Below are 27,293 nucleotides of genomic sequence, written 5' to 3'. Positions count from 1 at the left end.
AAAAGGTATATTTTATGTGTATTTATATGTTATGTATATATCCTCGAGTGAAGATTTGTCAGTGAGAAGGTAAACAAAGCTTCCTAAAAGTGTAAACACATTTTATTTCGTTCAAAAGTTCTTTGTTGTTGTTGTTGTTTTTTTTTCTTTCTTATAAAATCAATGAAAATCTAGTCGCAAACAGTAAGCGTGATCGAACGGCTGCAACACCAGAAATCATACAATGTGTGGCTGTAATAAAAAACAATAATGGTAACAATTGTTGAAAGAAAAAAAAAATAGTCGCAATAATAAAATTATGATAATAATAGTAAGATTGAAAATAATAACAATCGTAATAATGGTAATAAAAGATGATGATAGCAATAACAGACTAATAATAATACCAACAGCAATGATAATAACGATAATAACAATCGTAATAATCATAAAAAATAAGTAATGGCAATAACAAACTAACAGTAATGATAGTAACAACAATAGTAACAATTTCCATCCATTTTTGTATATTTCATATTGGATTCTGGTATATTTTTTGACTTGTAGTTTATGACTTGAAAACAGCTATTATTGCATGTTTGGATCAGTTACAGCAAGTCTACAAATCAACTTCGCGTAAGTTTCCAATGCCTTAACAATAATCTTTGAACAGGTGTGTAGCTATGAAATTAGCCTTTGGTATTGTTTAGATTGCCGTTTTGGAACGATTGCAACATAGCCTGAATGTTTGGCAACACACCGCTGCTCGCGATTGTAACACCAAACAACAGCTTGTTTAACTTCTTCGTCGTTGCGAACAGCTAGCTGCAAACGACGAGGAATGATCCTGGCTCTCTGGTTATCGCGTGCAGCATTACCAGCTAGCTCTAACATTTTCGGCGGAGAGGTTTTCAAAAACTCCAGCTAAGTAGATGGTGCGCCTAAACCGATGAGATTAGACACGACCAACAGGAAACTGAAGAAAGCCACTCTTAGCCTTAGCTTTTCCACCTTTTCCACGTGCTTACATTTTGTTTTCTACTGAAAACAGACTGACAGACTAGAGATCTCGTGCGGCTTTTTGTTAAACAGAAAAGAGTTTTTTGACCAATAGTGAAAAAGAAATAAACAATGCTCAAATGACGTAATCTTTTAAAAACCAATAGAAGTGCGTAGAACGGAAAAGTTATCAAGTTGGAAACCACAAATCTACTTTAAATTAAATCCAGTTGCAATGCAATGAAAACAAAGAAGAAAAAATTTTCACTGCTAAGCTCGTCGAAATAATCTGACGCACCAAAAGCCGGAGGAAAACAAGCGCCAAAGGTGGCAAAAAAAGGCGAGAAGCGCGCTGGTAAGAAAGGCGGAAAAGTCGCTGGAACTGGTGACAAGAAGCGCAAGAGAAAGAGACGAGAGTCTTATGCCACACAAATTTTAAAAACATTATACGCATTAGAAAATGGGTTCAAATGAAAATATCTGTTGCAATCGTTATATTTTATGGAGCAAACATCGCCGAGAACAAATTAGCTGCTAAAATAAAATACTCGAGTTGTTCTAATCCGTCTTAGTCTATGAACAACTGAAAACCTATTTGTTTTTTGTTGTTGTTGTTTTTTTGTTTGACTTGTTTTCTTTCTTCATTTTTTTTTTTTTTTTTCTTTTTTAGAAACGAAAACTATAAGAACTCTATTCCTGCAAAAAAAAAAAAATCAAATTTTAGCAAATTACTATTGGCTCCTAGTATTGTTTGTTTGTCACCATGTTTGTGTGCGTCAAGAATGTATAAATTGCATTGAGAATTGTCAATCAAACCAGAGTCCGATTTTTCTTTTTCATTTCTTCGTTGATGATTATAGAAAGACAAACAGCAGCACATTTCTTCCTTCCAGGCGTTGTATACTTATTTAATTATATTCTTATTGGCGCTTACAAGACAGTTAATGTAGTCTTTTGTGGTAAATTTTAAAACTATTAAGCATTAATTGGATAGTTACGAAATAACGAATGTTGTTAATGCTGGTAAGAAAATACTAATAACAAGGAAGTGGATGCAATGTGCTACCGTTAGTACTAACCATAATTTGATCACAAATGGAAAAGAAAGAAAAGAAAACAAAAAACTGTTTGAATAATTTCTTTTGAATAACGAATGTTTTTCTTTAGGAAGGTTGCAGAAAATAAAAGATTGAGAGAGCTTAACTACTTCTTGATTAGAATATGATCATTTTATGTGCAACTGAGGCAGAACATGGTTTTTACAAATCATTATTCAAATTTAATCATTAGATCTTGCTAAAATTTTTGTTTTTTTGTCATTAAATGCAAAAAATCTAACTTCTGCTTTTTTTTAAAAAAGAATCACACAAAGGCTTTGGCACTAGTATGAAACCGCAAGCTCTAAGATATCTAAAAGCATGCACTATCTTCCGACCATTCGCTGGGCACGGAAAAAACACATACTACATTTTAGTCACTGTGTATTAAGGTATGCATCAAATACTTGCCAATCGTATTTCGTTCATTTCGGGGTTTCGGGAAGGGGAACAATGAAATAAAAAAAAAAAGCCTACGATCGAATGATCGCGTACACTTTTCATCATTTAACTGACAGGTAAACTGAAGGAGTTACTACGCTCCACGAATTTAGTTTAACTTAGTTACTTAGTTACTACGATCTTAGTTTAACAACGGTGTAGTGGTTACGCGCAGTCCTACTAAAGTTTTTGGTGTCGGCCTAGCGTCAAGGAGCCGAAAAGGTGCTTTTGGTTTGTTTCTAATAAAAAAAAAAAAAAAAAAAAAAAAAAAAATGAAAGAAAAGAGTATCTAAGGCAAAACCAAGACAAGTGAGTTTAGAGGAGTTCCATTTAAGTTTTTATCATTTATCAAGAATGCTTTAAGTAACAAAAAGTACTGCGCTACTTATTTTCAATGTTTTCTACCTTATATTTTAAAACTTGAAGCAGTTTAGCCACTACTGTTTTGTACACTTTACTCTCTCAAGTCTTCAAAAATACTTAAAAGTAGTTCCTGATTTAAAAAAAAAATAATGCTTAGAAATAAATTTGCATTTTTAGGGGTAGTCACAAGAGACTTTCAGAGTCCGTCTTGAGTTCCTGAAATATCTGTATTAAAATCTGCACTACCACTGCTACTACTGCTACTCACAAGAGCATCCCAGTGAGCGAGGAAAAGTGAGGAGTTCTTCTCGCTCGTATCGGTGAGTGAAACAGAAGAAGCATCTTTCTGAGAATATCTCTTTAGTTTGTTCACAGCTTTATTTCTTTTACAGTTAAACTGACACAAGGCCAACAAATGAATGGTCAATTAGGGATACTTTTCAATGGACAATCTGTACAAGTCCACTTCTTTAAAACAATCCTTTAGTTTGATGAAAGATACGTGACAATTTTTTTTTTTTTAAATGGCATGTTCAATGCACTTTGAATCAAACCTTTTGTTTGGCTTTTTCATAACATGGCTTTTCAATGTTTTACAGAGTTTTTGTTAAAATTAACCCAGCCTCAGGTAGCAAGTCTAAGCATTGAAAATAAAATATCGAAAGTACTGAATTTTGAGTGTACATATGGTTCTGGGGCAAGGTTGGTTAAGGGTTAAGTTAGGTTAGCATCAGACTTGGCTCAATTGTGGCTGTAACTTAATTGTAATTAAATGTATTTTCATGAAGTAATTGTTATTGTATTTTATAAGGTACAGTCACAAGTAATTGTAATGATATGACTTGTAAGTGAATTACAAGTCCAAGTCATTGTAATTCAGTTGCTATTAAAATTTCAAGTAATCCTAATTCAATTACATTTACAATTGAAATTGACCCAAGTCTGCTAGATAGTATTTTTAAATTTGTTCTCCATCAATCCTGAGGTTCTATGATTTAAGCAAATACATTTTTAGGCTTGATTTAGGTTGGGCAGTATGTAAAAAATGTAATATATTAAAAATTTTTAAAAAAAACTTTGCATTGTTCCATTCACCACACTCTGTGAGTTTGTGAAAAATCGAGATAAGATGTGCAAGGCTTTTCATGATTTTCTTCGTTATCTCTGCCATAAATTCATTAGTTGGCCTGACAATCTGCAATTGCTCCATTGCAAAGTTCCCTGCAGTTTTCTGTATGGCTCTGTGGCTATTAGCATGAATAGAAATCAATTTGTTGACATTCCACCTGATTATGATGAAGGCAAGCTATATCTTCCAGTATGGTGCTATCTCTATCAGTCCCATGGTTATCTGTGGTCCAGGACTGAGAGCGCACTGTTTAAATGTCCTAAGGTATTGGCATGACGCATGGATGCATGAATATATGTATGTATGTATGTATGTATGGAAGTTTGTTTGTATGTATGTATGTATGTATGTATGTATGTATGTATGTATGTATGGAAAATTGTATGTAAGTATGTATGCATGTTTGAATGTAAGTATGTATGCGCGTTTGTGTGTATGCATGCATTACTTTTGCTAACATGATGCTGTCAACTGTAATTTAGGGTCATAAGTTTGTCCTTTTCCATTTGTCGTTTGATGTTTTGAGTGTTTTAGGTCACTTTTTTAAATTGTTTTACCTTTTTGTCAGTAAACATTTAAGGAGTTCATTTCTTCCAATAAAATGCTTTGTTTAATTTATATGTAAACTGAAATATTTCAAAAATATTTCTTGCTACTCAGTTTAAAGTCTTAAATTAGTTTACACCGTCCAAATTTTTAAACTTCAACTTTGTTTTTTAGATTTTAGTTTGTGAGAAATTGCTATTTGGGAAAAGTTTGAGGCTAATGACAAACAAATCTTCCTAAGCTCTGCTGTTTTGGTGATGGATTAAAGTACCATCGTTACAACAGATGAAAAGAACATTTAAATACAGAGGTTCTCCAAATGTTTTTTGACAGAAAAAATCTGTCGGGGCGCTAGTATTTTGAGTTGATTTTGGATTGTTCAACTTGGCTTTTGATCGCATTATGCATTTGAATCTGCTGCTGCCCAGTGTTATTTTTAAATCTTGGTTAGTTGGGTTATTTCTGAAAGAAGGTTAAAAAACCCAAATGTTTTAGAATGAAATTGTTGCAGTTTTAGTTTCATACAACGAGCCCATGTTTTCATTGTTCAAACTTACAGTTACCCATCGACTTATTCAAATGCCCACAAGTTTTTTCGTTCAAAGGGAGGGAGCCAGCACACAAATTCGTTGAAAAAGTATCGCTTCTCGGCCTAATGGCTAAGATCAAGTGTAGTATCTGTTCTTATCAGTTTAATATCTGGTACGCCGGCATAGTCCGGCTCATATATTAATCTGATTTTTGGCATTTGGTCAAGGGATCGTAGGTTTACCTCGCCCTGACCGCGGGTTGCCTCGGCGTTGCACTACTGCTGAGTGCGGCCCATTAAAAAGAGAAAAGAAAAAAAAACGGAACGATGCGGTTAGGGTCCAATCAAAAAACCACAATTGCGAAGATTGGGGCACGTCCGAGGCTCCCCACACAACGGGAAAGGCATACTTACCTGACGGGGAAGTAAACCTGATCAACATGGGGCTTCTTCCAGGGTGAGGCTCTTGCATTGCACTTCGCCTGGGCTGACCCCTGCGATTACCGCTAACGTCGGTAACTCGACCGTACAATTTCTGGTAGTGGGGGCCTGCGTTCGCGCTCGCCCCCTTTAAAGATGCAAAAAAAAAAAAACCCTCACTCAGCCCTCTATGAGTTACTGGACGTAAACGAGTATTTGAGAAAAGGTATATTTTATGTGTATTTATATGTTATGTATATATCCTCGAGTGAAGATTTGTCAGTGAGAAGGTAAACAAAGCTTCCTAAAAGTGTAAACACATTTTATTTCGTTCAAAAGTTCTTTGTTGTTGTTGTTGTTTTTTTTTCTTTCTTATAAAATCAATGAAAATCTAGTCGCAAACAGTAAGCGTGATCGAACGGCTGCAACACCAGAAATCATACAATGTGTGGCTGTAATAAAAAACAATAATGGTAACAATTGTTGAAAGAAAAAAAAAATAGTCGCAATAATAAAATTATGATAATAATAGTAAGATTGAAAATAATAACAATCGTAATAATGGTAATAAAAGATGATGATAGCAATAACAGACTAATAATAATACCAACAGCAATGATAATAACGATAATAACAATCGTAATAATCATAAAAAATAAGTAATGGCAATAACAAACTAACAGTAATGATAGTAACAACAATAGTAACAATTTCCATCCATTTTTGTATATTTCATATTGGATTCTGGTATATTTTTTGACTTGTAGTTTATGACTTGAAAACAGCTATTATTGCATGTTTGGATCAGTTACAGCAAGTCTACAAATCAACTTCGCGTAAGTTTCCAATGCCTTAACAATAATCTTTGAACAGGTGTGTAGCTATGAAATTAGCCTTTGGTATTGTTTAGATTGCCGTTTTGGAACGATTGCAACATAGCCTGAATGTTTGGCAACACACCGCTGCTCGCGATTGTAACACCAAACAACAGCTTGTTTAACTTCTTCGTCGTTGCGAACAGCTAGCTGCAAACGACGAGGAATGATCCTGGCTCTCTGGTTATCGCGTGCAGCATTACCAGCTAGCTCTAACATTTTCGGCGGAGAGGTTTTCAAAAACTCCAGCTAAGTAGATGGTGCGCCTAAACCGATGAGATTAGACACGACCAACAGGAAACTGAAGAAAGCCACTCTTAGCCTTAGCTTTTCCACCTTTTCCACGTGCTTACATTTTGTTTTCTACTGAAAACAGACTGACAGACTAGAGATCTCGTGCGGCTTTTTGTTAAACAGAAAAGAGTTTTTTGACCAATAGTGAAAAAGAAATAAACAATGCTCAAATGACGTAATCTTTTAAAAACCAATAGAAGTGCGTAGAACGGAAAAGTTATCAAGTTGGAAACCACAAATCTACTTTAAATTAAATCCAGTTGCAATGCAATGAAAACAAAGAAGAAAAAATTTTCACTGCTAAGCTCGTCGAAATAATCTGACGCACCAAAAGCCGGAGGAAAACAAGCGCCAAAGGTGGCAAAAAAAGGCGAGAAGCGCGCTGGTAAGAAAGGCGGAAAAGTCGCTGGAACTGGTGACAAGAAGCGCAAGAGAAAGAGACGAGAGTCTTATGCCACACAAATTTTAAAAACATTATACGCATTAGAAAATGGGTTCAAATGAAAATATCTGTTGCAATCGTTATATTTTATGGAGCAAACATCGCCGAGAACAAATTAGCTGCTAAAATAAAATACTCGAGTTGTTCTAATCCGTCTTAGTCTATGAACAACTGAAAACCTATTTGTTTTTTGTTGTTGTTGTTTTTTTGTTTGACTTGTTTTCTTTCTTCATTTTTTTTTTTTTTTTTCTTTTTTAGAAACGAAAACTATAAGAACTCTATTCCTGCAAAAAAAAAAAAATCAAATTTTAGCAAATTACTATTGGCTCCTAGTATTGTTTGTTTGTCACCATGTTTGTGTGCGTCAAGAATGTATAAATTGCATTGAGAATTGTCAATCAAACCAGAGTCCGATTTTTCTTTTTCATTTCTTCGTTGATGATTATAGAAAGACAAACAGCAGCACATTTCTTCCTTCCAGGCGTTGTATACTTATTTAATTATATTCTTATTGGCGCTTACAAGACAGTTAATGTAGTCTTTTGTGGTAAATTTTAAAACTATTAAGCATTAATTGGATAGTTACGAAATAACGAATGTTGTTAATGCTGGTAAGAAAATACTAATAACAAGGAAGTGGATGCAATGTGCTACCGTTAGTACTAACCATAATTTGATCACAAATGGAAAAGAAAGAAAAGAAAACAAAAAACTGTTTGAATAATTTCTTTTGAATAACGAATGTTTTTCTTTAGGAAGGTTGCAGAAAATAAAAGATTGAGAGAGCTTAACTACTTCTTGATTAGAATATGATCATTTTATGTGCAACTGAGGCAGAACATGGTTTTTACAAATCATTATTCAAATTTAATCATTAGATCTTGCTAAAATTTTTGTTTTTTTGTCATTAAATGCAAAAAATCTAACTTCTGCTTTTTTTTAAAAAAGAATCACACAAAGGCTTTGGCACTAGTATGAAACCGCAAGCTCTAAGATATCTAAAAGCATGCACTATCTTCCGACCATTCGCTGGGCACGGAAAAAACACATACTACATTTTAGTCACTGTGTATTAAGGTATGCATCAAATACTTGCCAATCGTATTTCGTTCATTTCGGGGTTTCGGGAAGGGGAACAATGAAATAAAAAAAAAAAGCCTACGATCGAATGATCGCGTACACTTTTCATCATTTAACTGACAGGTAAACTGAAGGAGTTACTACGCTCCACGAATTTAGTTTAACTTAGTTACTTAGTTACTACGATCTTAGTTTAACAACGGTGTAGTGGTTACGCGCAGTCCTACTAAAGTTTTTGGTGTCGGCCTAGCGTCAAGGAGCCGAAAAGGTGCTTTTGGTTTGTTTCTAATAAAAAAAAAAAAAAAAAAAAAAAAAAAATGAAAGAAAAGAGTATCTAAGGCAAAACCAAGACAAGTGAGTTTAGAGGAGTTCCATTTAAGTTTTTATCATTTATCAAGAATGCTTTAAGTAACAAAAAGTACTGCGCTACTTATTTTCAATGTTTTCTACCTTATATTTTAAAACTTGAAGCAGTTTAGCCACTACTGTTTTGTACACTTTACTCTCTCAAGTCTTCAAAAATACTTAAAAGTAGTTCCTGATTTAAAAAAAAAAATAATGCTTAGAAATAAATTTGCATTTTTAGGGGTAGTCACAAGAGACTTTCAGAGTCCGTCTTGAGTTCCTGAAATATCTGTATTAAAATCTGCACTACCACTGCTACTACTGCTACTCACAAGAGCATCCCAGTGAGCGAGGAAAAGTGAGGAGTTCTTCTCGCTCGTATCGGTGAGTGAAACAGAAGAAGCATCTTTCTGAGAATATCTCTTTAGTTTGTTCACAGCTTTATTTCTTTTACAGTTAAACTGACACAAGGCCAACAAATGAATGGTCAATTAGGGATACTTTTCAATGGACAATCTGTACAAGTCCACTTCTTTAAAACAATCCTTTAGTTTGATGAAAGATACGTGACAATTTTTTTTTTTTTAAATGGCATGTTCAATGCACTTTGAATCAAACCTTTTGTTTGGCTTTTTCATAACATGGCTTTTCAATGTTTTACAGAGTTTTTGTTAAAATTAACCCAGCCTCAGGTAGCAAGTCTAAGCATTGAAAATAAAATATCGAAAGTACTGAATTTTGAGTGTACATATGGTTCTGGGGCAAGGTTGGTTAAGGGTTAAGTTAGGTTAGCATCAGACTTGGCTCAATTGTGGCTGTAACTTAATTGTAATTAAATGTATTTTCATGAAGTAATTGTTATTGTATTTTATAAGGTACAGTCACAAGTAATTGTAATGATATGACTTGTAAGTGAATTACAAGTCCAAGTCATTGTAATTCAGTTGCTATTAAAATTTCAAGTAATCCTAATTCAATTACATTTACAATTGAAATTGACCCAAGTCTGCTAGATAGTATTTTTAAATTTGTTCTCCATCAATCCTGAGGTTCTATGATTTAAGCAAATACATTTTTAGGCTTGATTTAGGTTGGGCAGTATGTAAAAAATGTAATATATTAAAAATTTTTAAAAAAAACTTTGCATTGTTCCATTCACCACACTCTGTGAGTTTGTGAAAAATCGAGATAAGATGTGCAAGGCTTTTCATGATTTTCTTCGTTATCTCTGCCATAAATTCATTAGTTGGCCTGACAATCTGCAATTGCTCCATTGCAAAGTTCCCTGCAGTTTTCTGTATGGCTCTGTGGCTATTAGCATGAATAGAAATCAATTTGTTGACATTCCACCTGATTATGATGAAGGCAAGCTATATCTTCCAGTATGGTGCTATCTCTATCAGTCCCATGGTTATCTGTGGTCCAGGACTGAGAGCGCACTGTTTAAATGTCCTAAGGTATTGGCATGACGCATGGATGCATGAATATATGTATGTATGTATGTATGTATGGAAGTTTGTTTGTATGTATGTATGTATGTATGTATGTATGTATGTATGTATGTATGGAAAATTGTATGTAAGTATGTATGCATGTTTGAATGTAAGTATGTATGCGCGTTTGTGTGTATGCATGCATTACTTTTGCTAACATGATGCTGTCAACTGTAATTTAGGGTCATAAGTTTGTCCTTTTCCATTTGTCGTTTGATGTTTTGAGTGTTTTAGGTCACTTTTTTAAATTGTTTTACCTTTTTGTCAGTAAACATTTAAGGAGTTCATTTCTTCCAATAAAATGCTTTGTTTAATTTATATGTAAACTGAAATATTTCAAAAATATTTCTTGCTACTCAGTTTAAAGTCTTAAATTAGTTTACACCGTCCAAATTTTTAAACTTCAACTTTGTTTTTTAGATTTTAGTTTGTGAGAAATTGCTATTTGGGAAAAGTTTGAGGCTAATGACAAACAAATCTTCCTAAGCTCTGCTGTTTTGGTGATGGATTAAAGTACCATCGTTACAACAGATGAAAAGAACATTTAAATACAGAGGTTCTCCAAATGTTTTTTGACAGAAAAAATCTGTCGGGGCGCTAGTATTTTGAGTTGATTTTGGATTGTTCAACTTGGCTTTTGATCGCATTATGCATTTGAATCTGCTGCTGCCCAGTGTTATTTTTAAATCTTGGTTAGTTGGGTTATTTCTGAAAGAAGGTTAAAAAACCCAAATGTTTTAGAATGAAATTGTTGCAGTTTTAGTTTCATACAACGAGCCCATGTTTTCATTGTTCAAACTTACAGTTACCCATCGACTTATTCAAATGCCCACAAGTTTTTTCGTTCAAAGGGAGGGAGCCAGCACACAAATTCGTTGAAAAAGTATCGCTTCTCGGCCTAATGGCTAAGATCAAGTGTAGTATCTGTTCTTATCAGTTTAATATCTGGTACGCCGGCATAGTCCGGCTCATATATTAATCTGATTTTTGGCATTTGGTCAAGGGATCGTAGGTTTACCTCGCCCTGACCGCGGGTTGCCTCGGCGTTGCACTACTGCTGAGTGCGGCCCATTAAAAAGAGAAAAGAAAAAAAAACGGAACGATGCGGTTAGGGTCCAATCAAAAAACCACAATTGCGAAGATTGGGGCACGTCCGAGGCTCCCCACACAACGGGAAAGGCATACTTACCTGACGGGGAAGTAAACCTGATCAACATGGGGCTTCTTCCAGGGTGAGGCTCTTGCATTGCACTTCGCCTGGGCTGACCCCTGCGATTACCGCTAACGTCGGTAACTCGACCGTACAATTTCTGGTAGTGGGGGCCTGCGTTCGCGCTCGCCCCCTTTAAAGATGCAAAAAAAAAAAAACCCTCACTCAGCCCTCTATGAGTTACTGGACGTAAACGAGTATTTGAGAAAAGGTATATTTTATGTGTATTTATATGTTATGTATATATCCTCGAGTGAAGATTTGTCAGTGAGAAGGTAAACAAAGCTTCCTAAAAGTGTAAACACATTTTATTTCGTTCAAAAGTTCTTTGTTGTTGTTGTTGTTTTTTTTTCTTTCTTATAAAATCAATGAAAATCTAGTCGCAAACAGTAAGCGTGATCGAACGGCTGCAACACCAGAAATCATACAATGTGTGGCTGTAATAAAAAACAATAATGGTAACAATTGTTGAAAGAAAAAAAAAATAGTCGCAATAATAAAATTATGATAATAATAGTAAGATTGAAAATAATAACAATCGTAATAATGGTAATAAAAGATGATGATAGCAATAACAGACTAATAATAATACCAACAGCAATGATAATAACGATAATAACAATCGTAATAATCATAAAAAATAAGTAATGGCAATAACAAACTAACAGTAATGATAGTAACAACAATAGTAACAATTTCCATCCATTTTTGTATATTTCATATTGGATTCTGGTATATTTTTTGACTTGTAGTTTATGACTTGAAAACAGCTATTATTGCATGTTTGGATCAGTTACAGCAAGTCTACAAATCAACTTCGCGTAAGTTTCCAATGCCTTAACAATAATCTTTGAACAGGTGTGTAGCTATGAAATTAGCCTTTGGTATTGTTTAGATTGCCGTTTTGGAACGATTGCAACATAGCCTGAATGTTTGGCAACACACCGCTGCTCGCGATTGTAACACCAAACAACAGCTTGTTTAACTTCTTCGTCGTTGCGAACAGCTAGCTGCAAACGACGAGGAATGATCCTGGCTCTCTGGTTATCGCGTGCAGCATTACCAGCTAGCTCTAACATTTTCGGCGGAGAGGTTTTCAAAAACTCCAGCTAAGTAGATGGTGCGCCTAAACCGATGAGATTAGACACGACCAACAGGAAACTGAAGAAAGCCACTCTTAGCCTTAGCTTTTCCACCTTTTCCACGTGCTTACATTTTGTTTTCTACTGAAAACAGACTGACAGACTAGAGATCTCGTGCGGCTTTTTGTTAAACAGAAAAGAGTTTTTTGACCAATAGTGAAAAAGAAATAAACAATGCTCAAATGACGTAATCTTTTAAAAACCAATAGAAGTGCGTAGAACGGAAAAGTTATCAAGTTGGAAACCACAAATCTACTTTAAATTAAATCCAGTTGCAATGCAATGAAAACAAAGAAGAAAAAATTTTCACTGCTAAGCTCGTCGAAATAATCTGACGCACCAAAAGCCGGAGGAAAACAAGCGCCAAAGGTGGCAAAAAAAGGCGAGAAGCGCGCTGGTAAGAAAGGCGGAAAAGTCGCTGGAACTGGTGACAAGAAGCGCAAGAGAAAGAGACGAGAGTCTTATGCCACACAAATTTTAAAAACATTATACGCATTAGAAAATGGGTTCAAATGAAAATATCTGTTGCAATCGTTATATTTTATGGAGCAAACATCGCCGAGAACAAATTAGCTGCTAAAATAAAATACTCGAGTTGTTCTAATCCGTCTTAGTCTATGAACAACTGAAAACCTATTTGTTTTTTGTTGTTGTTGTTTTTTTGTTTGACTTGTTTTCTTTCTTCATTTTTTTTTTTTTTTTTCTTTTTTAGAAACGAAAACTATAAGAACTCTATTCCTGCAAAAAAAAAAAAATCAAATTTTAGCAAATTACTATTGGCTCCTAGTATTGTTTGTTTGTCACCATGTTTGTGTGCGTCAAGAATGTATAAATTGCATTGAGAATTGTCAATCAAACCAGAGTCCGATTTTTCTTTTTCATTTCTTCGTTGATGATTATAGAAAGACAAACAGCAGCACATTTCTTCCTTCCAGGCGTTGTATACTTATTTAATTATATTCTTATTGGCGCTTACAAGACAGTTAATGTAGTCTTTTGTGGTAAATTTTAAAACTATTAAGCATTAATTGGATAGTTACGAAATAACGAATGTTGTTAATGCTGGTAAGAAAATACTAATAACAAGGAAGTGGATGCAATGTGCTACCGTTAGTACTAACCATAATTTGATCACAAATGGAAAAGAAAGAAAAGAAAACAAAAAACTGTTTGAATAATTTCTTTTGAATAACGAATGTTTTTCTTTAGGAAGGTTGCAGAAAATAAAAGATTGAGAGAGCTTAACTACTTCTTGATTAGAATATGATCATTTTATGTGCAACTGAGGCAGAACATGGTTTTTACAAATCATTATTCAAATTTAATCATTAGATCTTGCTAAAATTTTTGTTTTTTTGTCATTAAATGCAAAAAATCTAACTTCTGCTTTTTTTTAAAAAAGAATCACACAAAGGCTTTGGCACTAGTATGAAACCGCAAGCTCTAAGATATCTAAAAGCATGCACTATCTTCCGACCATTCGCTGGGCACGGAAAAAACACATACTACATTTTAGTCACTGTGTATTAAGGTATGCATCAAAAGACGCGATTCACATCTTCACCCTTTGTCCTCCCTCGGTTGAAATTTGGGAATATTTCAAACACATTTACAAATCCTTCGTGCCGAGCAGAATAATAAAACCGGCAAATTCTATTTTTCTTCTCGACATTGCGCATTTGTCGGAGAGGCACCCGGTGTCGCGTTTGCTTCTGACGCTCACTCAGATCATAATGGGTGAGATATGGAGCGGACGCTGCCACGCGGTGCTAAGAAAAGGAAAAGTAGATTCACAAAATATTATCCGAAAAATCGTTAATAAAATTAAAGATTTAATAAAGAGAAAGTATGACCATCACGCAGAAAGAAACACCTTAAACATCTTTTGTGATCATTTCTGTCATATGGACATTCTATGTTCCCTTAAAGATGGAAAACTTAAAATCAACATTTAAAATCTCTCAAACGGTAAAATTTAAAACATAAACGCCGTTCATAAAATCTCTTTAATAAATCCTTTTGATCCTATGATCTTATACTAAATCTAACTTAAACCAATATGATATGAGAAATCATATCATATTACTTTATCTATACCTCTTTCTATTCTCTAAAAACTATTTAACATCTCAAACACCATGTCCTTATTTTTGCTACTTTTCTCTCTTTCCCCAATCCTTTCTTTCTCTATATTTTCCTTCTAAAGAGAAAAAAAAAAAAAAAAAAAAAAAAAAAAAAAAAAACATAACAAATTTCCACTCCTCCACCAGACGGAAATATTTATTATCAAAAACGAAAAACTTTGTACAAATAACATTGTAAATAATATTTATGTATATATAAAACGGTAAAAAAAAATGTAAATAATTATATATTGTAAATATATCAAGAAAAAAAAAAAAAAAAAAAAAAAAAAAAAAAAAATGCATCAAATAAAAAAAAAAAAAAAAAAAAAAAAAAAAAAAAAAAAAAAAAATGCATCAAATACTTGCCAATCGTATTTCGTTCATTTCGGGGTTTCGGGAAGGGGAACAATGAAATAAAAAAAAAAAGCCTACGATCGAATGATCGCGTACACTTTTCATCATTTAACTGACAGGTAAACTGAAGGAGTTACTACGCTCCACGAATTTAGTTTAACTTAGTTACTTAGTTACTACGATCTTAGTTTAACAACGGTGTAGTGGTTACGCGCAGTCCTACTAAAGTTTTTGGTGTCGGCCTAGCGTCAAGGAGCCGAAAAGGTGCTTTTGGTTTGTTTCTAATAAAAAAAAAAAAAAAAAAAAAAAAAAAAAATGAAAGAAAAGAGTATCTAAGGCAAAACCAAGACAAGTGAGTTTAGAGGAGTTCCATTTAAGTTTTTATCATTTATCAAGAATGCTTTAAGTAACAAAAAGTACTGCGCTACTTATTTTCAATGTTTTCTACCTTATATTTTAAAACTTGAAGCAGTTTAGCCACTACTGTTTTGTACACTTTACTCTCTCAAGTCTTCAAAAATACTTAAAAGTAGTTCCTGATTTAAAAAAAAAAATAATGCTTAGAAATAAATTTGCATTTTTAGGGGTAGTCACAAGAGACTTTCAGAGTCCGTCTTGAGTTCCTGAAATATCTGTATTAAAATCTGCACTACCACTGCTACTACTGCTACTCACAAGAGCATCCCAGTGAGCGAGGAAAAGTGAGGAGTTCTTCTCGCTCGTATCGGTGAGTGAAACAGAAGAAGCATCTTTCTGAGAATATCTCTTTAGTTTGTTCACAGCTTTATTTCTTTTACAGTTAAACTGACACAAGGCCAACAAATGAATGGTCAATTAGGGATACTTTTCAATGGACAATCTGTACAAGTCCACTTCTTTAAAACAATCCTTTAGTTTGATGAAAGATACGTGACAATTTTTTTTTTTTTAAATGGCATGTTCAATGCACTTTGAATCAAACCTTTTGTTTGGCTTTTTCATAACATGGCTTTTCAATGTTTTACAGAGTTTTTGTTAAAATTAACCCAGCCTCAGGTAGCAAGTCTAAGCATTGAAAATAAAATATCGAAAGTACTGAATTTTGAGTGTACATATGGTTCTGGGGCAAGGTTGGTTAAGGGTTAAGTTAGGTTAGCATCAGACTTGGCTCAATTGTGGCTGTAACTTAATTGTAATTAAATGTATTTTCATGAAGTAATTGTTATTGTATTTTATAAGGTACAGTCACAAGTAATTGTAATGATATGACTTGTAAGTGAATTACAAGTCCAAGTCATTGTAATTCAGTTGCTATTAAAATTTCAAGTAATCCTAATTCAATTACATTTACAATTGAAATTGACCCAAGTCTGCTAGATAGTATTTTTAAATTTGTTCTCCATCAATCCTGAGGTTCTATGATTTAAGCAAATACATTTTTAGGCTTGATTTAGGTTGGGCAGTATGTAAAAAATGTAATATATTAAAAATTTTTAAAAAAAACTTTGCATTGTTCCATTCACCACACTCTGTGAGTTTGTGAAAAATCGAGATAAGATGTGCAAGGCTTTTCATGATTTTCTTCGTTATCTCTGCCATAAATTCATTAGTTGGCCTGACAATCTGCAATTGCTCCATTGCAAAGTTCCCTGCAGTTTTCTGTATGGCTCTGTGGCTATTAGCATGAATAGAAATCAATTTGTTGACATTCCACCTGATTATGATGAAGGCAAGCTATATCTTCCAGTATGGTGCTATCTCTATCAGTCCCATGGTTATCTGTGGTCCAGGACTGAGAGCGCACTGTTTAAATGTCCTAAGGTATTGGCATGACGCATGGATGCATGAATATATGTATGTATGTATGTATGTATGGAAGTTTGTTTGTATGTATGTATGTATGTATGTATGTATGTATGTATGTATGTATGGAAAATTGTATGTAAGTATGTATGCATGTTTGAATGTAAGTATGTATGCGCGTTTGTGTGTATGCATGCATTACTTTTGCTAACATGATGCTGTCAACTGTAATTTAGGGTCATAAGTTTGTCCTTTTCCATTTGTCGTTTGATGTTTTGAGTGTTTTAGGTCACTTTTTTAAATTGTTTTACCTTTTTGTCAGTAAACATTTAAGGAGTTCATTTCTTCCAATAAAATGCTTTGTTTAATTTATATGTAAACTGAAATATTTCAAAAATATTTCTTGCTACTCAGTTTAAAGTCTTAAATTAGTTTACACCGTCCAAATTTTTAAACTTCAACTTTGTTTTTTAGATTTTAGTTTGTGAGAAATTGCTATTTGGGAAAAGTTTGAGGCTAATGACAAACAAATCTTCCTAAGCTCTGCTGTTTTGGTGATGGATTAAAGTACCATCGTTACAACAGATGAAAAGAACATTTAAATACAGAGGTTCTCCAAATGTTTTTTGACAGAAAAAATCTGTCGGGGCGCTAGTATTTTGAGTTGATTTTGGATTGTTCAACTTGGCTTTTGATCGCATTATGCATTTGAATCTGCTGCTGCCCAGTGTTATTTTTAAATCTTGGTTAGTTGGGTTATTTCTGAAAGAAGGTTAAAAAACCCAAATGTTTTAGAATGAAATTGTTGCAGTTTTAGTTTCATACAACGAGCCCATGTTTTCATTGTTCAAACTTACAGTTACCCATCGACTTATTCAAATGCCCACAAGTTTTTTCGTTCAAAGGGAGGGAGCCAGCACACAAATTCGTTGAAAAAGTATCGCTTCTCGGCCTAATGGCTAAGATCAAGTGTAGTATCTGTTCTTATCAGTTTAATATCTGGTACGCCGGCATAGTCCGGCTCATATATTAATCTGATTTTTGGCATTTGGTCAAGGGATCGTAGGTTTACCTCGCCCTGACCGCGGGTTGCCTCGGCGTTGCACTACTGCTGAGTGCGGCCCATTAAAAAGAGAAAAGAAAAAAAAACGGAACGATGCGGTTAGGGTCCAATCAAAAAACCACAATTGCGAAGATTGGGGCACGTCCGAGGCTCCCCACACAACGGGAAAGGCATACTTACCTGACGGGGAAGTAAACCTGATCAACATGGGGCTTCTTCCAGGGTGAGGCTCTTGCATTGCACTTCGCCTGGGCTGACCCCTGCGATTACCGCTAACGTCGGTAACTCGACCGTACAATTTCTGGTAGTGGGGGCCTGCGTTCGCGCTCGCCCCCTTTAAAGATGCAAAAAAAAAAAAACCCTCACTCAGCCCTCTATGAGTTACTGGACGTAAACGAGTATTTGAGAAAAGGTATATTTTATGTGTATTTATATGTTATGTATATATCCTCGAGTGAAGATTTGTCAGTGAGAAGGTAAACAAAGCTTCCTAAAAGTGTAAACACATTTTATTTCGTTCAAAAGTTCTTTGTTGTTGTTGTTGTTTTTTTTTCTTTCTTATAAAATCAATGAAAATCTAGTCGCAAACAGTAAGCGTGATCGAACGGCTGCAACACCAGAAATCATACAATGTGTGGCTGTAATAAAAAACAATAATGGTAACAATTGTTGAAAGAAAAAAAAAATAGTCGCAATAATAAAATTATGATAATAATAGTAAGATTGAAAATAATAACAATCGTAATAATGGTAATAAAAGATGATGATAGCAATAACAGACTAATAATAATACCAACAGCAATGATAATAACGATAATAACAATCGTAATAATCATAAAAAATAAGTAATGGCAATAACAAACTAACAGTAATGATAGTAACAACAATAGTAACAATTTCCATCCATTTTTGTATATTTCATATTGGATTCTGGTATATTTTTTGACTTGTAGTTTATGACTTGAAAACAGCTATTATTGCATGTTTGGATCAGTTACAGCAAGTCTACAAATCAACTTCGCGTAAGTTTCCAATGCCTTAACAATAATCTTTGAACAGGTGTGTAGCTATGAAATTAGCCTTTGGTATTGTTTAGATTGCCGTTTTGGAACGATTGCAACATAGCCTGAATGTTTGGCAACACACCGCTGCTCGCGATTGTAACACCAAACAACAGCTTGTTTAACTTCTTCGTCGTTGCGAACAGCTAGCTGCAAACGACGAGGAATGATCCTGGCTCTCTGGTTATCGCGTGCAGCATTACCAGCTAGCTCTAACATTTTCGGCGGAGAGGTTTTCAAAAACTCCAGCTAAGTAGATGGTGCGCCTAAACCGATGAGATTAGACACGACCAACAGGAAACTGAAGAAAGCCACTCTTAGCCTTAGCTTTTCCACCTTTTCCACGTGCTTACATTTTGTTTTCTACTGAAAACAGACTGACAGACTAGAGATCTCGTGCGGCTTTTTGTTAAACAGAAAAGAGTTTTTTGACCAATAGTGAAAAAGAAATAAACAATGCTCAAATGACGTAATCTTTTAAAAACCAATAGAAGTGCGTAGAACGGAAAAGTTATCAAGTTGGAAACCACAAATCTACTTTAAATTAAATCCAGTTGCAATGCAATGAAAACAAAGAAGAAAAAATTTTCACTGCTAAGCTCGTCGAAATAATCTGACGCACCAAAAGCCGGAGGAAAACAAGCGCCAAAGGTGGCAAAAAAAGGCGAGAAGCGCGCTGGTAAGAAAGGCGGAAAAGTCGCTGGAACTGGTGACAAGAAGCGCAAGAGAAAGAGACGAGAGTCTTATGCCACACAAATTTTAAAAACATTATACGCATTAGAAAATGGGTTCAAATGAAAATATCTGTTGCAATCGTTATATTTTATGGAGCAAACATCGCCGAGAACAAATTAGCTGCTAAAATAAAATACTCGAGTTGTTCTAATCCGTCTTAGTCTATGAACAACTGAAAACCTATTTGTTTTTTGTTGTTGTTGTTTTTTTGTTTGACTTGTTTTCTTTCTTCATTTTTTTTTTTTTTTTTCTTTTTTAGAAACGAAAACTATAAGAACTCTATTCCTGCAAAAAAAAAAAAATCAAATTTTAGCAAATTACTATTGGCTCCTAGTATTGTTTGTTTGTCACCATGTTTGTGTGCGTCAAGAATGTATAAATTGCATTGAGAATTGTCAATCAAACCAGAGTCCGATTTTTCTTTTTCATTTCTTCGTTGATGATTATAGAAAGACAAACAGCAGCACATTTCTTCCTTCCAGGCGTTGTATACTTATTTAATTATATTCTTATTGGCGCTTACAAGACAGTTAATGTAGTCTTTTGTGGTAAATTTTAAAACTATTAAGCATTAATTGGATAGTTACGAAATAACGAATGTTGTTAATGCTGGTAAGAAAATACTAATAACAAGGAAGTGGATGCAATGTGCTACCGTTAGTACTAACCATAATTTGATCACAAATGGAAAAGAAAGAAAAGAAAACAAAAAACTGTTTGAATAATTTCTTTTGAATAACGAATGTTTTTCTTTAGGAAGGTTGCAGAAAATAAAAGATTGAGAGAGCTTAACTACTTCTTGATTAGAATATGATCATTTTATGTGCAACTGAGGCAGAACATGGTTTTTACAAATCATTATTCAAATTTAATCATTAGATCTTGCTAAAATTTTTGTTTTTTTGTCATTAAATGCAAAAAATCTAACTTCTGCTTTTTTTTAAAAAAGAATCACACAAAGGCTTTGGCACTAGTATGAAACCGCAAGCTCTAAGATATCTAAAAGCATGCACTATCTTCCGACCATTCGCTGGGCACGGAAAAAACACATACTACATTTTAGTCACTGTGTATTAAGGTATGCATCAAATACTTGCCAATCGTATTTCGTTCATTTCGGGGTTTCGGGAAGGGGAACAATGAAATAAAAAAAAAAAGCCTACGATCGAATGATCGCGTACACTTTTCATCATTTAACTGACAGGTAAACTGAAGGAGTTACTACGCTCCACGAATTTAGTTTAACTTAGTTACTTAGTTACTACGATCTTAGTTTAACAACGGTGTAGTGGTTACGCGCAGTCCTACTAAAGTTTTTGGTGTCGGCCTAGCGTCAAGGAGCCGAAAAGGTGCTTTTGGTTTGTTTCTAATAAAAAAAAAAAAAAAAAAAAAAAAAAAAAATGAAAGAAAAGAGTATCTAAGGCAAAACCAAGACAAGTGAGTTTAGAGGAGTTCCATTTAAGTTTTTATCATTTATCAAGAATGCTTTAAGTAACAAAAAGTACTGCGCTACTTATTTTCAATGTTTTCTACCTTATATTTTAAAACTTGAAGCAGTTTAGCCACTACTGTTTTGTACACTTTACTCTCTCAAGTCTTCAAAAATACTTAAAAGTAGTTCCTGATTTAAAAAAAAAAATAATGCTTAGAAATAAATTTGCATTTTTAGGGGTAGTCACAAGAGACTTTCAGAGTCCGTCTTGAGTTCCTGAAATATCTGTATTAAAATCTGCACTACCACTGCTACTACTGCTACTCACAAGAGCATCCCAGTGAGCGAGGAAAAGTGAGGAGTTCTTCTCGCTCGTATCGGTGAGTGAAACAGAAGAAGCATCTTTCTGAGAATATCTCTTTAGTTTGTTCACAGCTTTATTTCTTTTACAGTTAAACTGACACAAGGCCAACAAATGAATGGTCAATTAGGGATACTTTTCAATGGACAATCTGTACAAGTCCACTTCTTTAAAACAATCCTTTAGTTTGATGAAAGATACGTGACAATTTTTTTTTTTTTAAATGGCATGTTCAATGCACTTTGAATCAAACCTTTTGTTTGGCTTTTTCATAACATGGCTTTTCAATGTTTTACAGAGTTTTTGTTAAAATTAACCCAGCCTCAGGTAGCAAGTCTAAGCATTGAAAATAAAATATCGAAAGTACTGAATTTTGAGTGTACATATGGTTCTGGGGCAAGGTTGGTTAAGGGTTAAGTTAGGTTAGCATCAGACTTGGCTCAATTGTGGCTGTAACTTAATTGTAATTAAATGTATTTTCATGAAGTAATTGTTATTGTATTTTATAAGGTACAGTCACAAGTAATTGTAATGATATGACTTGTAAGTGAATTACAAGTCCAAGTCATTGTAATTCAGTTGCTATTAAAATTTCAAGTAATCCTAATTCAATTACATTTACAATTGAAATTGACCCAAGTCTGCTAGATAGTATTTTTAAATTTGTTCTCCATCAATCCTGAGGTTCTATGATTTAAGCAAATACATTTTTAGGCTTGATTTAGGTTGGGCAGTATGTAAAAAATGTAATATATTAAAAATTTTTAAAAAAAACTTTGCATTGTTCCATTCACCACACTCTGTGAGTTTGTGAAAAATCGAGATAAGATGTGCAAGGCTTTTCATGATTTTCTTCGTTATCTCTGCCATAAATTCATTAGTTGGCCTGACAATCTGCAATTGCTCCATTGCAAAGTTCCCTGCAGTTTTCTGTATGGCTCTGTGGCTATTAGCATGAATAGAAATCAATTTGTTGACATTCCACCTGATTATGATGAAGGCAAGCTATATCTTCCAGTATGGTGCTATCTCTATCAGTCCCATGGTTATCTGTGGTCCAGGACTGAGAGCGCACTGTTTAAATGTCCTAAGGTATTGGCATGACGCATGGATGCATGAATATATGTATGTATGTATGTATGTATGGAAGTTTGTTTGTATGTATGTATGTATGTATGTATGTATGTATGTATGTATGTATGGAAAATTGTATGTAAGTATGTATGCATGTTTGAATGTAAGTATGTATGCGCGTTTGTGTGTATGCATGCATTACTTTTGCTAACATGATGCTGTCAACTGTAATTTAGGGTCATAAGTTTGTCCTTTTCCATTTGTCGTTTGATGTTTTGAGTGTTTTAGGTCACTTTTTTAAATTGTTTTACCTTTTTGTCAGTAAACATTTAAGGAGTTCATTTCTTCCAATAAAATGCTTTGTTTAATTTATATGTAAACTGAAATATTTCAAAAATATTTCTTGCTACTCAGTTTAAAGTCTTAAATTAGTTTACACCGTCCAAATTTTTAAACTTCAACTTTGTTTTTTAGATTTTAGTTTGTGAGAAATTGCTATTTGGGAAAAGTTTGAGGCTAATGACAAACAAATCTTCCTAAGCTCTGCTGTTTTGGTGATGGATTAAAGTACCATCGTTACAACAGATGAAAAGAACATTTAAATACAGAGGTTCTCCAAATGTTTTTTGACAGAAAAAATCTGTCGGGGCGCTAGTATTTTGAGTTGATTTTGGATTGTTCAACTTGGCTTTTGATCGCATTATGCATTTGAATCTGCTGCTGCCCAGTGTTATTTTTAAATCTTGGTTAGTTGGGTTATTTCTGAAAGAAGGTTAAAAAACCCAAATGTTTTAGAATGAAATTGTTGCAGTTTTAGTTTCATACAACGAGCCCATGTTTTCATTGTTCAAACTTACAGTTACCCATCGACTTATTCAAATGCCCACAAGTTTTTTCGTTCAAAGGGAGGGAGCCAGCACACAAATTCGTTGAAAAAGTATCGCTTCTCGGCCTAATGGCTAAGATCAAGTGTAGTATCTGTTCTTATCAGTTTAATATCTGGTACGCCGGCATAGTCCGGCTCATATATTAATCTGATTTTTGGCATTTGGTCAAGGGATCGTAGGTTTACCTCGCCCTGACCGCGGGTTGCCTCGGCGTTGCACTACTGCTGAGTGCGGCCCATTAAAAAGAGAAAAGAAAAAAAAACGGAACGATGCGGTTAGGGTCCAATCAAAAAACCACAATTGCGAAGATTGGGGCACGTCCGAGGCTCCCCACACAACGGGAAAGGCATACTTACCTGACGGGGAAGTAAACCTGATCAACATGGGGCTTCTTCCAGGGTGAGGCTCTTGCATTGCACTTCGCCTGGGCTGACCCCTGCGATTACCGCTAACGTCGGTAACTCGACCGTACAATTTCTGGTAGTGGGGGCCTGCGTTCGCGCTCGCCCCCTTTAAAGATGCAAAAAAAAAAAAACCCTCACTCAGCCCTCTATGAGTTACTGGACGTAAACGAGTATTTGAGAAAAGGTATATTTTATGTGTATTTATATGTTATGTATATATCCTCGAGTGAAGATTTGTCAGTGAGAAGGTAAACAAAGCTTCCTAAAAGTGTAAACACATTTTATTTCGTTCAAAAGTTCTTTGTTGTTGTTGTTGTTTTTTTTTCTTTCTTATAAAATCAATGAAAATCTAGTCGCAAACAGTAAGCGTGATCGAACGGCTGCAACACCAGAAATCATACAATGTGTGGCTGTAATAAAAAACAATAATGGTAACAATTGTTGAAAGAAAAAAAAAATAGTCGCAATAATAAAATTATGATAATAATAGTAAGATTGAAAATAATAACAATCGTAATAATGGTAATAAAAGATGATGATAGCAATAACAGACTAATAATAATACCAACAGCAATGATAATAACGATAATAACAATCGTAATAATCATAAAAAATAAGTAATGGCAATAACAAACTAACAGTAATGATAGTAACAACAATAGTAACAATTTCCATCCATTTTTGTATATTTCATATTGGATTCTGGTATATTTTTTGACTTGTAGTTTATGACTTGAAAACAGCTATTATTGCATGTTTGGATCAGTTACAGCAAGTCTACAAATCAACTTCGCGTAAGTTTCCAATGCCTTAACAATAATCTTTGAACAGGTGTGTAGCTATGAAATTAGCCTTTGGTATTGTTTAGATTGCCGTTTTGGAACGATTGCAACATAGCCTGAATGTTTGGCAACACACCGCTGCTCGCGATTGTAACACCAAACAACAGCTTGTTTAACTTCTTCGTCGTTGCGAACAGCTAGCTGCAAACGACGAGGAATGATCCTGGCTCTCTGGTTATCGCGTGCAGCATTACCAGCTAGCTCTAACATTTTCGGCGGAGAGGTTTTCAAAAACTCCAGCTAAGTAGATGGTGCGCCTAAAACCGATGAGATTAGACACGACCAACAGGAAACTGAAGAAAGCCACTCTTAGCCTTAGCTTTTCCTCCTTTTCCACGTGCTAACATTTTGTTTTCTACTGAAAACAGACTGACAGACTAGAGATCTCGTGCGGCTTTTTGTTAAACAGAAAAGAGTTTTTTAACCAATAGTAAAAAAGAAATAAACAATGCTCAAATGACGTAATCTTTTAAAAACCAATAGAAGTGCGTAGAACGGAAAAGTTATCAAGTTGGAAACCACAAATCTACTTTAAATTAAATCCAGTTGCAATGCAATGAAACAAAGAAGAAGAAAATTTTCACTGCTAAGCTCGTCGAAATTAATCTGACGCACCAAAAGCCGGAGGAAAACAAGCGCCAAAGGTGGCAAAAAAAAGGGCGAGAAGCCGCTGGTAAGAAAGGCGGAAAAGTCGCTGGAACTGGTGACAAGAAGCGCAAGAGAAAGAGACGAGAGTCTTATGCCACACAAATTTTAAAAACATTATACGCATTAGAAAATGGGTTCAAATGAAAATATCTGTTGCAATCGTTATATTTTATGGAGCAAACATCGCCGAGAACAAATTAGCTGCTAAAATAAAATACTCGAGTTGTTCTAATCCGTCTTAGTCTATGAACAACTGAAAACCTATTTGTTTTTTGTTGTTGTTGTTTTTTTGTTTGACTTGTTTTTTTTCTTCATTTTTTTTTTTTTTTTCTTTTTTAGAAACGAAAACTATAAGAACTCTATTCCTGCAAAAAAAAAAAAAAAAAAAAAATTTTAGCAAATTACTATTGGCTCCTAGTATTGTTTGTTTGTCACCATGTTTGTGTGCGTCAAGAATGTATAAATTGCATTCAGAATTGTCAATCAAACCAGAGTCCGATTTTTCTTTTTCATTTCTTCGTTGATGATTATAGAAAGACAAACAGCAGCACATTTCTTCCTTCCAGGCGTTGTATACTTATTTAATTATATTCTTATTGGCGCTTACAAGACAGTTAATGTAGTCTTTTGTGGTAAATTTTAAAACTATTAAGCATTAATTGGATAGTTACGAAATAACGAATGTTGTTAATGCTGGTAAGAAAATACTAATAACGAGGAAGTGGATGCAATGTGCTACCGTTAGTACTAACCATAATTTGATCACAAATGGAAAAGAAAGAAAAGAAAACAAAAAACTGTTTGAATAATTTCTTTTGAATAACGAATGTTTTTCTTTAGGAAGGTTGCAGAAAATAAAAGATTGAGAGAGCTTAACTACTTCTTGATTAGAATATGACCATTTTATGTGCAACTGAGGCAGAACATGGTTTTTAAAAATCATTATTCAGATTTAATCATTAGATCTTGCTAAAATTTTTGTCATTAAATGCAAAAAATCTAACTTCTGCTTTTTTTTAAAAAAGAATCACACAAAGGCTTGGGCACTAGTATGAAACCGCAAGCTCTAAGATATCTAAAAGCATGCACTATCTTCCGACCATTCGCTGGGCACGGAAAAAACACATACTACATTTTAGTCACTGTGTATTAAGGTATGCATCAAATACTTGCCAATCGTATTTCGTTCATTTCGGGGTTTCGGGAAGGGGAACAATGAAATAAAAAAAAAAAAAGCCTAAGATCGAATGATCACGTACACTTTTCATCATTTAACTGACAGGTAAACTGAAGGAGTTACTACGCTCCACGAATTTAGTTTAACTTAGTTACTTAGTTACTACGATCTTAGTTTAACAACGGTGTAGTGGTTACGCGCAGTCCTACTAAAGTTATTGGTGTCGGCCTAGCGTCAAGGAGCCGTAAAGGTGCTTTTGGTTTGGTTTGTTTTAAAAAAAAAAAAAAAAAAAAAATGGAAGAAAAGAGTATCTAAGACAAAACCAAGACAAGTGAGTTTAGAGGAGTTCCATTTAAGTTTTTATCATTTATCAAGAATGCTTTAAGTAACAAAAAGTACTGCGCTACTTATTTTCAATGTTTTCTACCTTATATTTTAAAACTTGAAGCAGTTTAGCCACTACTGTTTTGTACACTTTACTCTCTCAAGTCTTCAAAAATACTTAAAAATAGTTCCTGATTAAAAAAAAAAATAATGCTTAGAAATAAATTTGCATTTTTAGGGGTAGTCACAAGAGACTTTCAGAGTCCGTCTTGAGTTCCTGAAATATCTGTATTAGAATCTGCACTACCACTGCTACTACTCCTACTACTGCTACTCACAAGAGCATCCCAGTGAGCGAGGAAAAGTGAGGAGTTCTTCTCGCTCGTATCGGTGAGTGAAACAGAAGAAGCATCTTTCTGAGAATTTCTTCTTCTAGTTTGTTCACAGCTTTATTTCTTTTACAGTTAAACTGACACAAGGCCAACAAATGAATGGTCAATTAGGGATACTTTTCAATGGACAATCTGTCCACTTCTTTAAAACAATCCTTTAGTTTGATGAAAGATACGTGACAATTTTTTTTTTAAAAAATGGCATGTTCAATGCACTTTGAATCAAACCTTTTGTTTGGCTTTTTCA

The 27,293-nt window shown here is 34.2% G+C and overlaps 5 long non-coding RNA genes and 8 other non-coding genes across 13 annotated transcripts; all 13 read left to right on the top strand.

The window, feature by feature from the left end:
• Positions 1-37: 37 nt before the first annotated feature.
• Positions 38-1,572, top strand: LOC149877494 (uncharacterized). The gene is made up of 2 exons (XR_016447898.1): positions 38-615; positions 690-1,572. It is a non-coding gene; the product is annotated as an uncharacterized LOC149877494 (long non-coding RNA).
• Positions 1,573-2,689: 1,117 nt separating this feature from the next.
• On the top strand, positions 2,690-7,305 carry LOC149877491 (uncharacterized). Its single transcript, XR_016447897.1, has 5 exons — positions 2,690-2,825; positions 3,057-3,199; positions 4,729-5,976; positions 6,271-6,339; positions 6,414-7,305. It is a non-coding gene; the product is annotated as an uncharacterized LOC149877491 (long non-coding RNA).
• On the top strand, positions 5,194-5,385 carry LOC149877493 (U2 spliceosomal RNA). Its single transcript, XR_016448217.1, has one exon. It is a non-coding gene; the product is annotated as a U2 spliceosomal RNA (small nuclear RNA).
• Positions 5,490-5,653, top strand: LOC149877492 (U1 spliceosomal RNA). Its single transcript, XR_016448285.1, has one exon. It is a non-coding gene; the product is annotated as a U1 spliceosomal RNA (small nuclear RNA).
• A 1,108-nt stretch (positions 7,306-8,413) lies between the features above and the next one.
• LOC149877488 (uncharacterized) lies at positions 8,414-13,252 on the top strand. The gene is made up of 5 exons (XR_016447896.1): positions 8,414-8,548; positions 8,781-8,923; positions 10,453-11,700; positions 11,995-12,063; positions 12,138-13,252. It is a non-coding gene; the product is annotated as an uncharacterized LOC149877488 (long non-coding RNA).
• Positions 10,918-11,109, top strand: LOC149877490 (U2 spliceosomal RNA). The gene has a single exon (XR_016448216.1). It is a non-coding gene; the product is annotated as a U2 spliceosomal RNA (small nuclear RNA).
• LOC149877489 (U1 spliceosomal RNA) lies at positions 11,214-11,377 on the top strand. Its single transcript, XR_016448284.1, has one exon. It is a non-coding gene; the product is annotated as a U1 spliceosomal RNA (small nuclear RNA).
• Positions 13,253-15,095: 1,843 nt separating the features above from the next.
• On the top strand, positions 15,096-19,738 carry LOC149877485 (uncharacterized). Its single transcript, XR_016447894.1, has 5 exons — positions 15,096-15,216; positions 15,449-15,591; positions 17,121-18,368; positions 18,663-18,731; positions 18,806-19,738. It is a non-coding gene; the product is annotated as an uncharacterized LOC149877485 (long non-coding RNA).
• On the top strand, positions 17,586-17,777 carry LOC149877487 (U2 spliceosomal RNA). Its single transcript, XR_016448215.1, has one exon. It is a non-coding gene; the product is annotated as a U2 spliceosomal RNA (small nuclear RNA).
• Positions 17,882-18,045, top strand: LOC149877486 (U1 spliceosomal RNA). The gene has a single exon (XR_016448283.1). It is a non-coding gene; the product is annotated as a U1 spliceosomal RNA (small nuclear RNA).
• Positions 19,739-20,823: 1,085 nt separating the features above from the next.
• LOC149877483 (uncharacterized) lies at positions 20,824-23,521 on the top strand. The gene is made up of 3 exons (XR_016447895.1): positions 20,824-20,942; positions 21,175-21,317; positions 22,847-23,521. It is a non-coding gene; the product is annotated as an uncharacterized LOC149877483 (long non-coding RNA).
• On the top strand, positions 23,312-23,503 carry LOC149877484 (U2 spliceosomal RNA). The gene has a single exon (XR_016448214.1). It is a non-coding gene; the product is annotated as a U2 spliceosomal RNA (small nuclear RNA).
• An 86-nt stretch (positions 23,522-23,607) lies between the features above and the next one.
• LOC149877482 (U1 spliceosomal RNA) lies at positions 23,608-23,771 on the top strand. Its single transcript, XR_016448282.1, has one exon. It is a non-coding gene; the product is annotated as a U1 spliceosomal RNA (small nuclear RNA).
• Positions 23,772-27,293: the final 3,522 nt, after the last annotated feature.

This window comes from Hydra viridissima, unplaced genomic scaffold (assembly GCF_058129835.1).
Source record: "Hydra viridissima isolate aposymbiotic clone 2 unplaced genomic scaffold, HvirCarnegie_v1 scaffold_16, whole genome shotgun sequence".
Taxonomy (NCBI): domain Eukaryota; kingdom Metazoa; phylum Cnidaria; class Hydrozoa; order Anthoathecata; family Hydridae; genus Hydra; species Hydra viridissima.
Note: the sequence above shows the minus strand (reverse complement) of the source record. Positions and strands in the feature narration are given on the sequence as shown.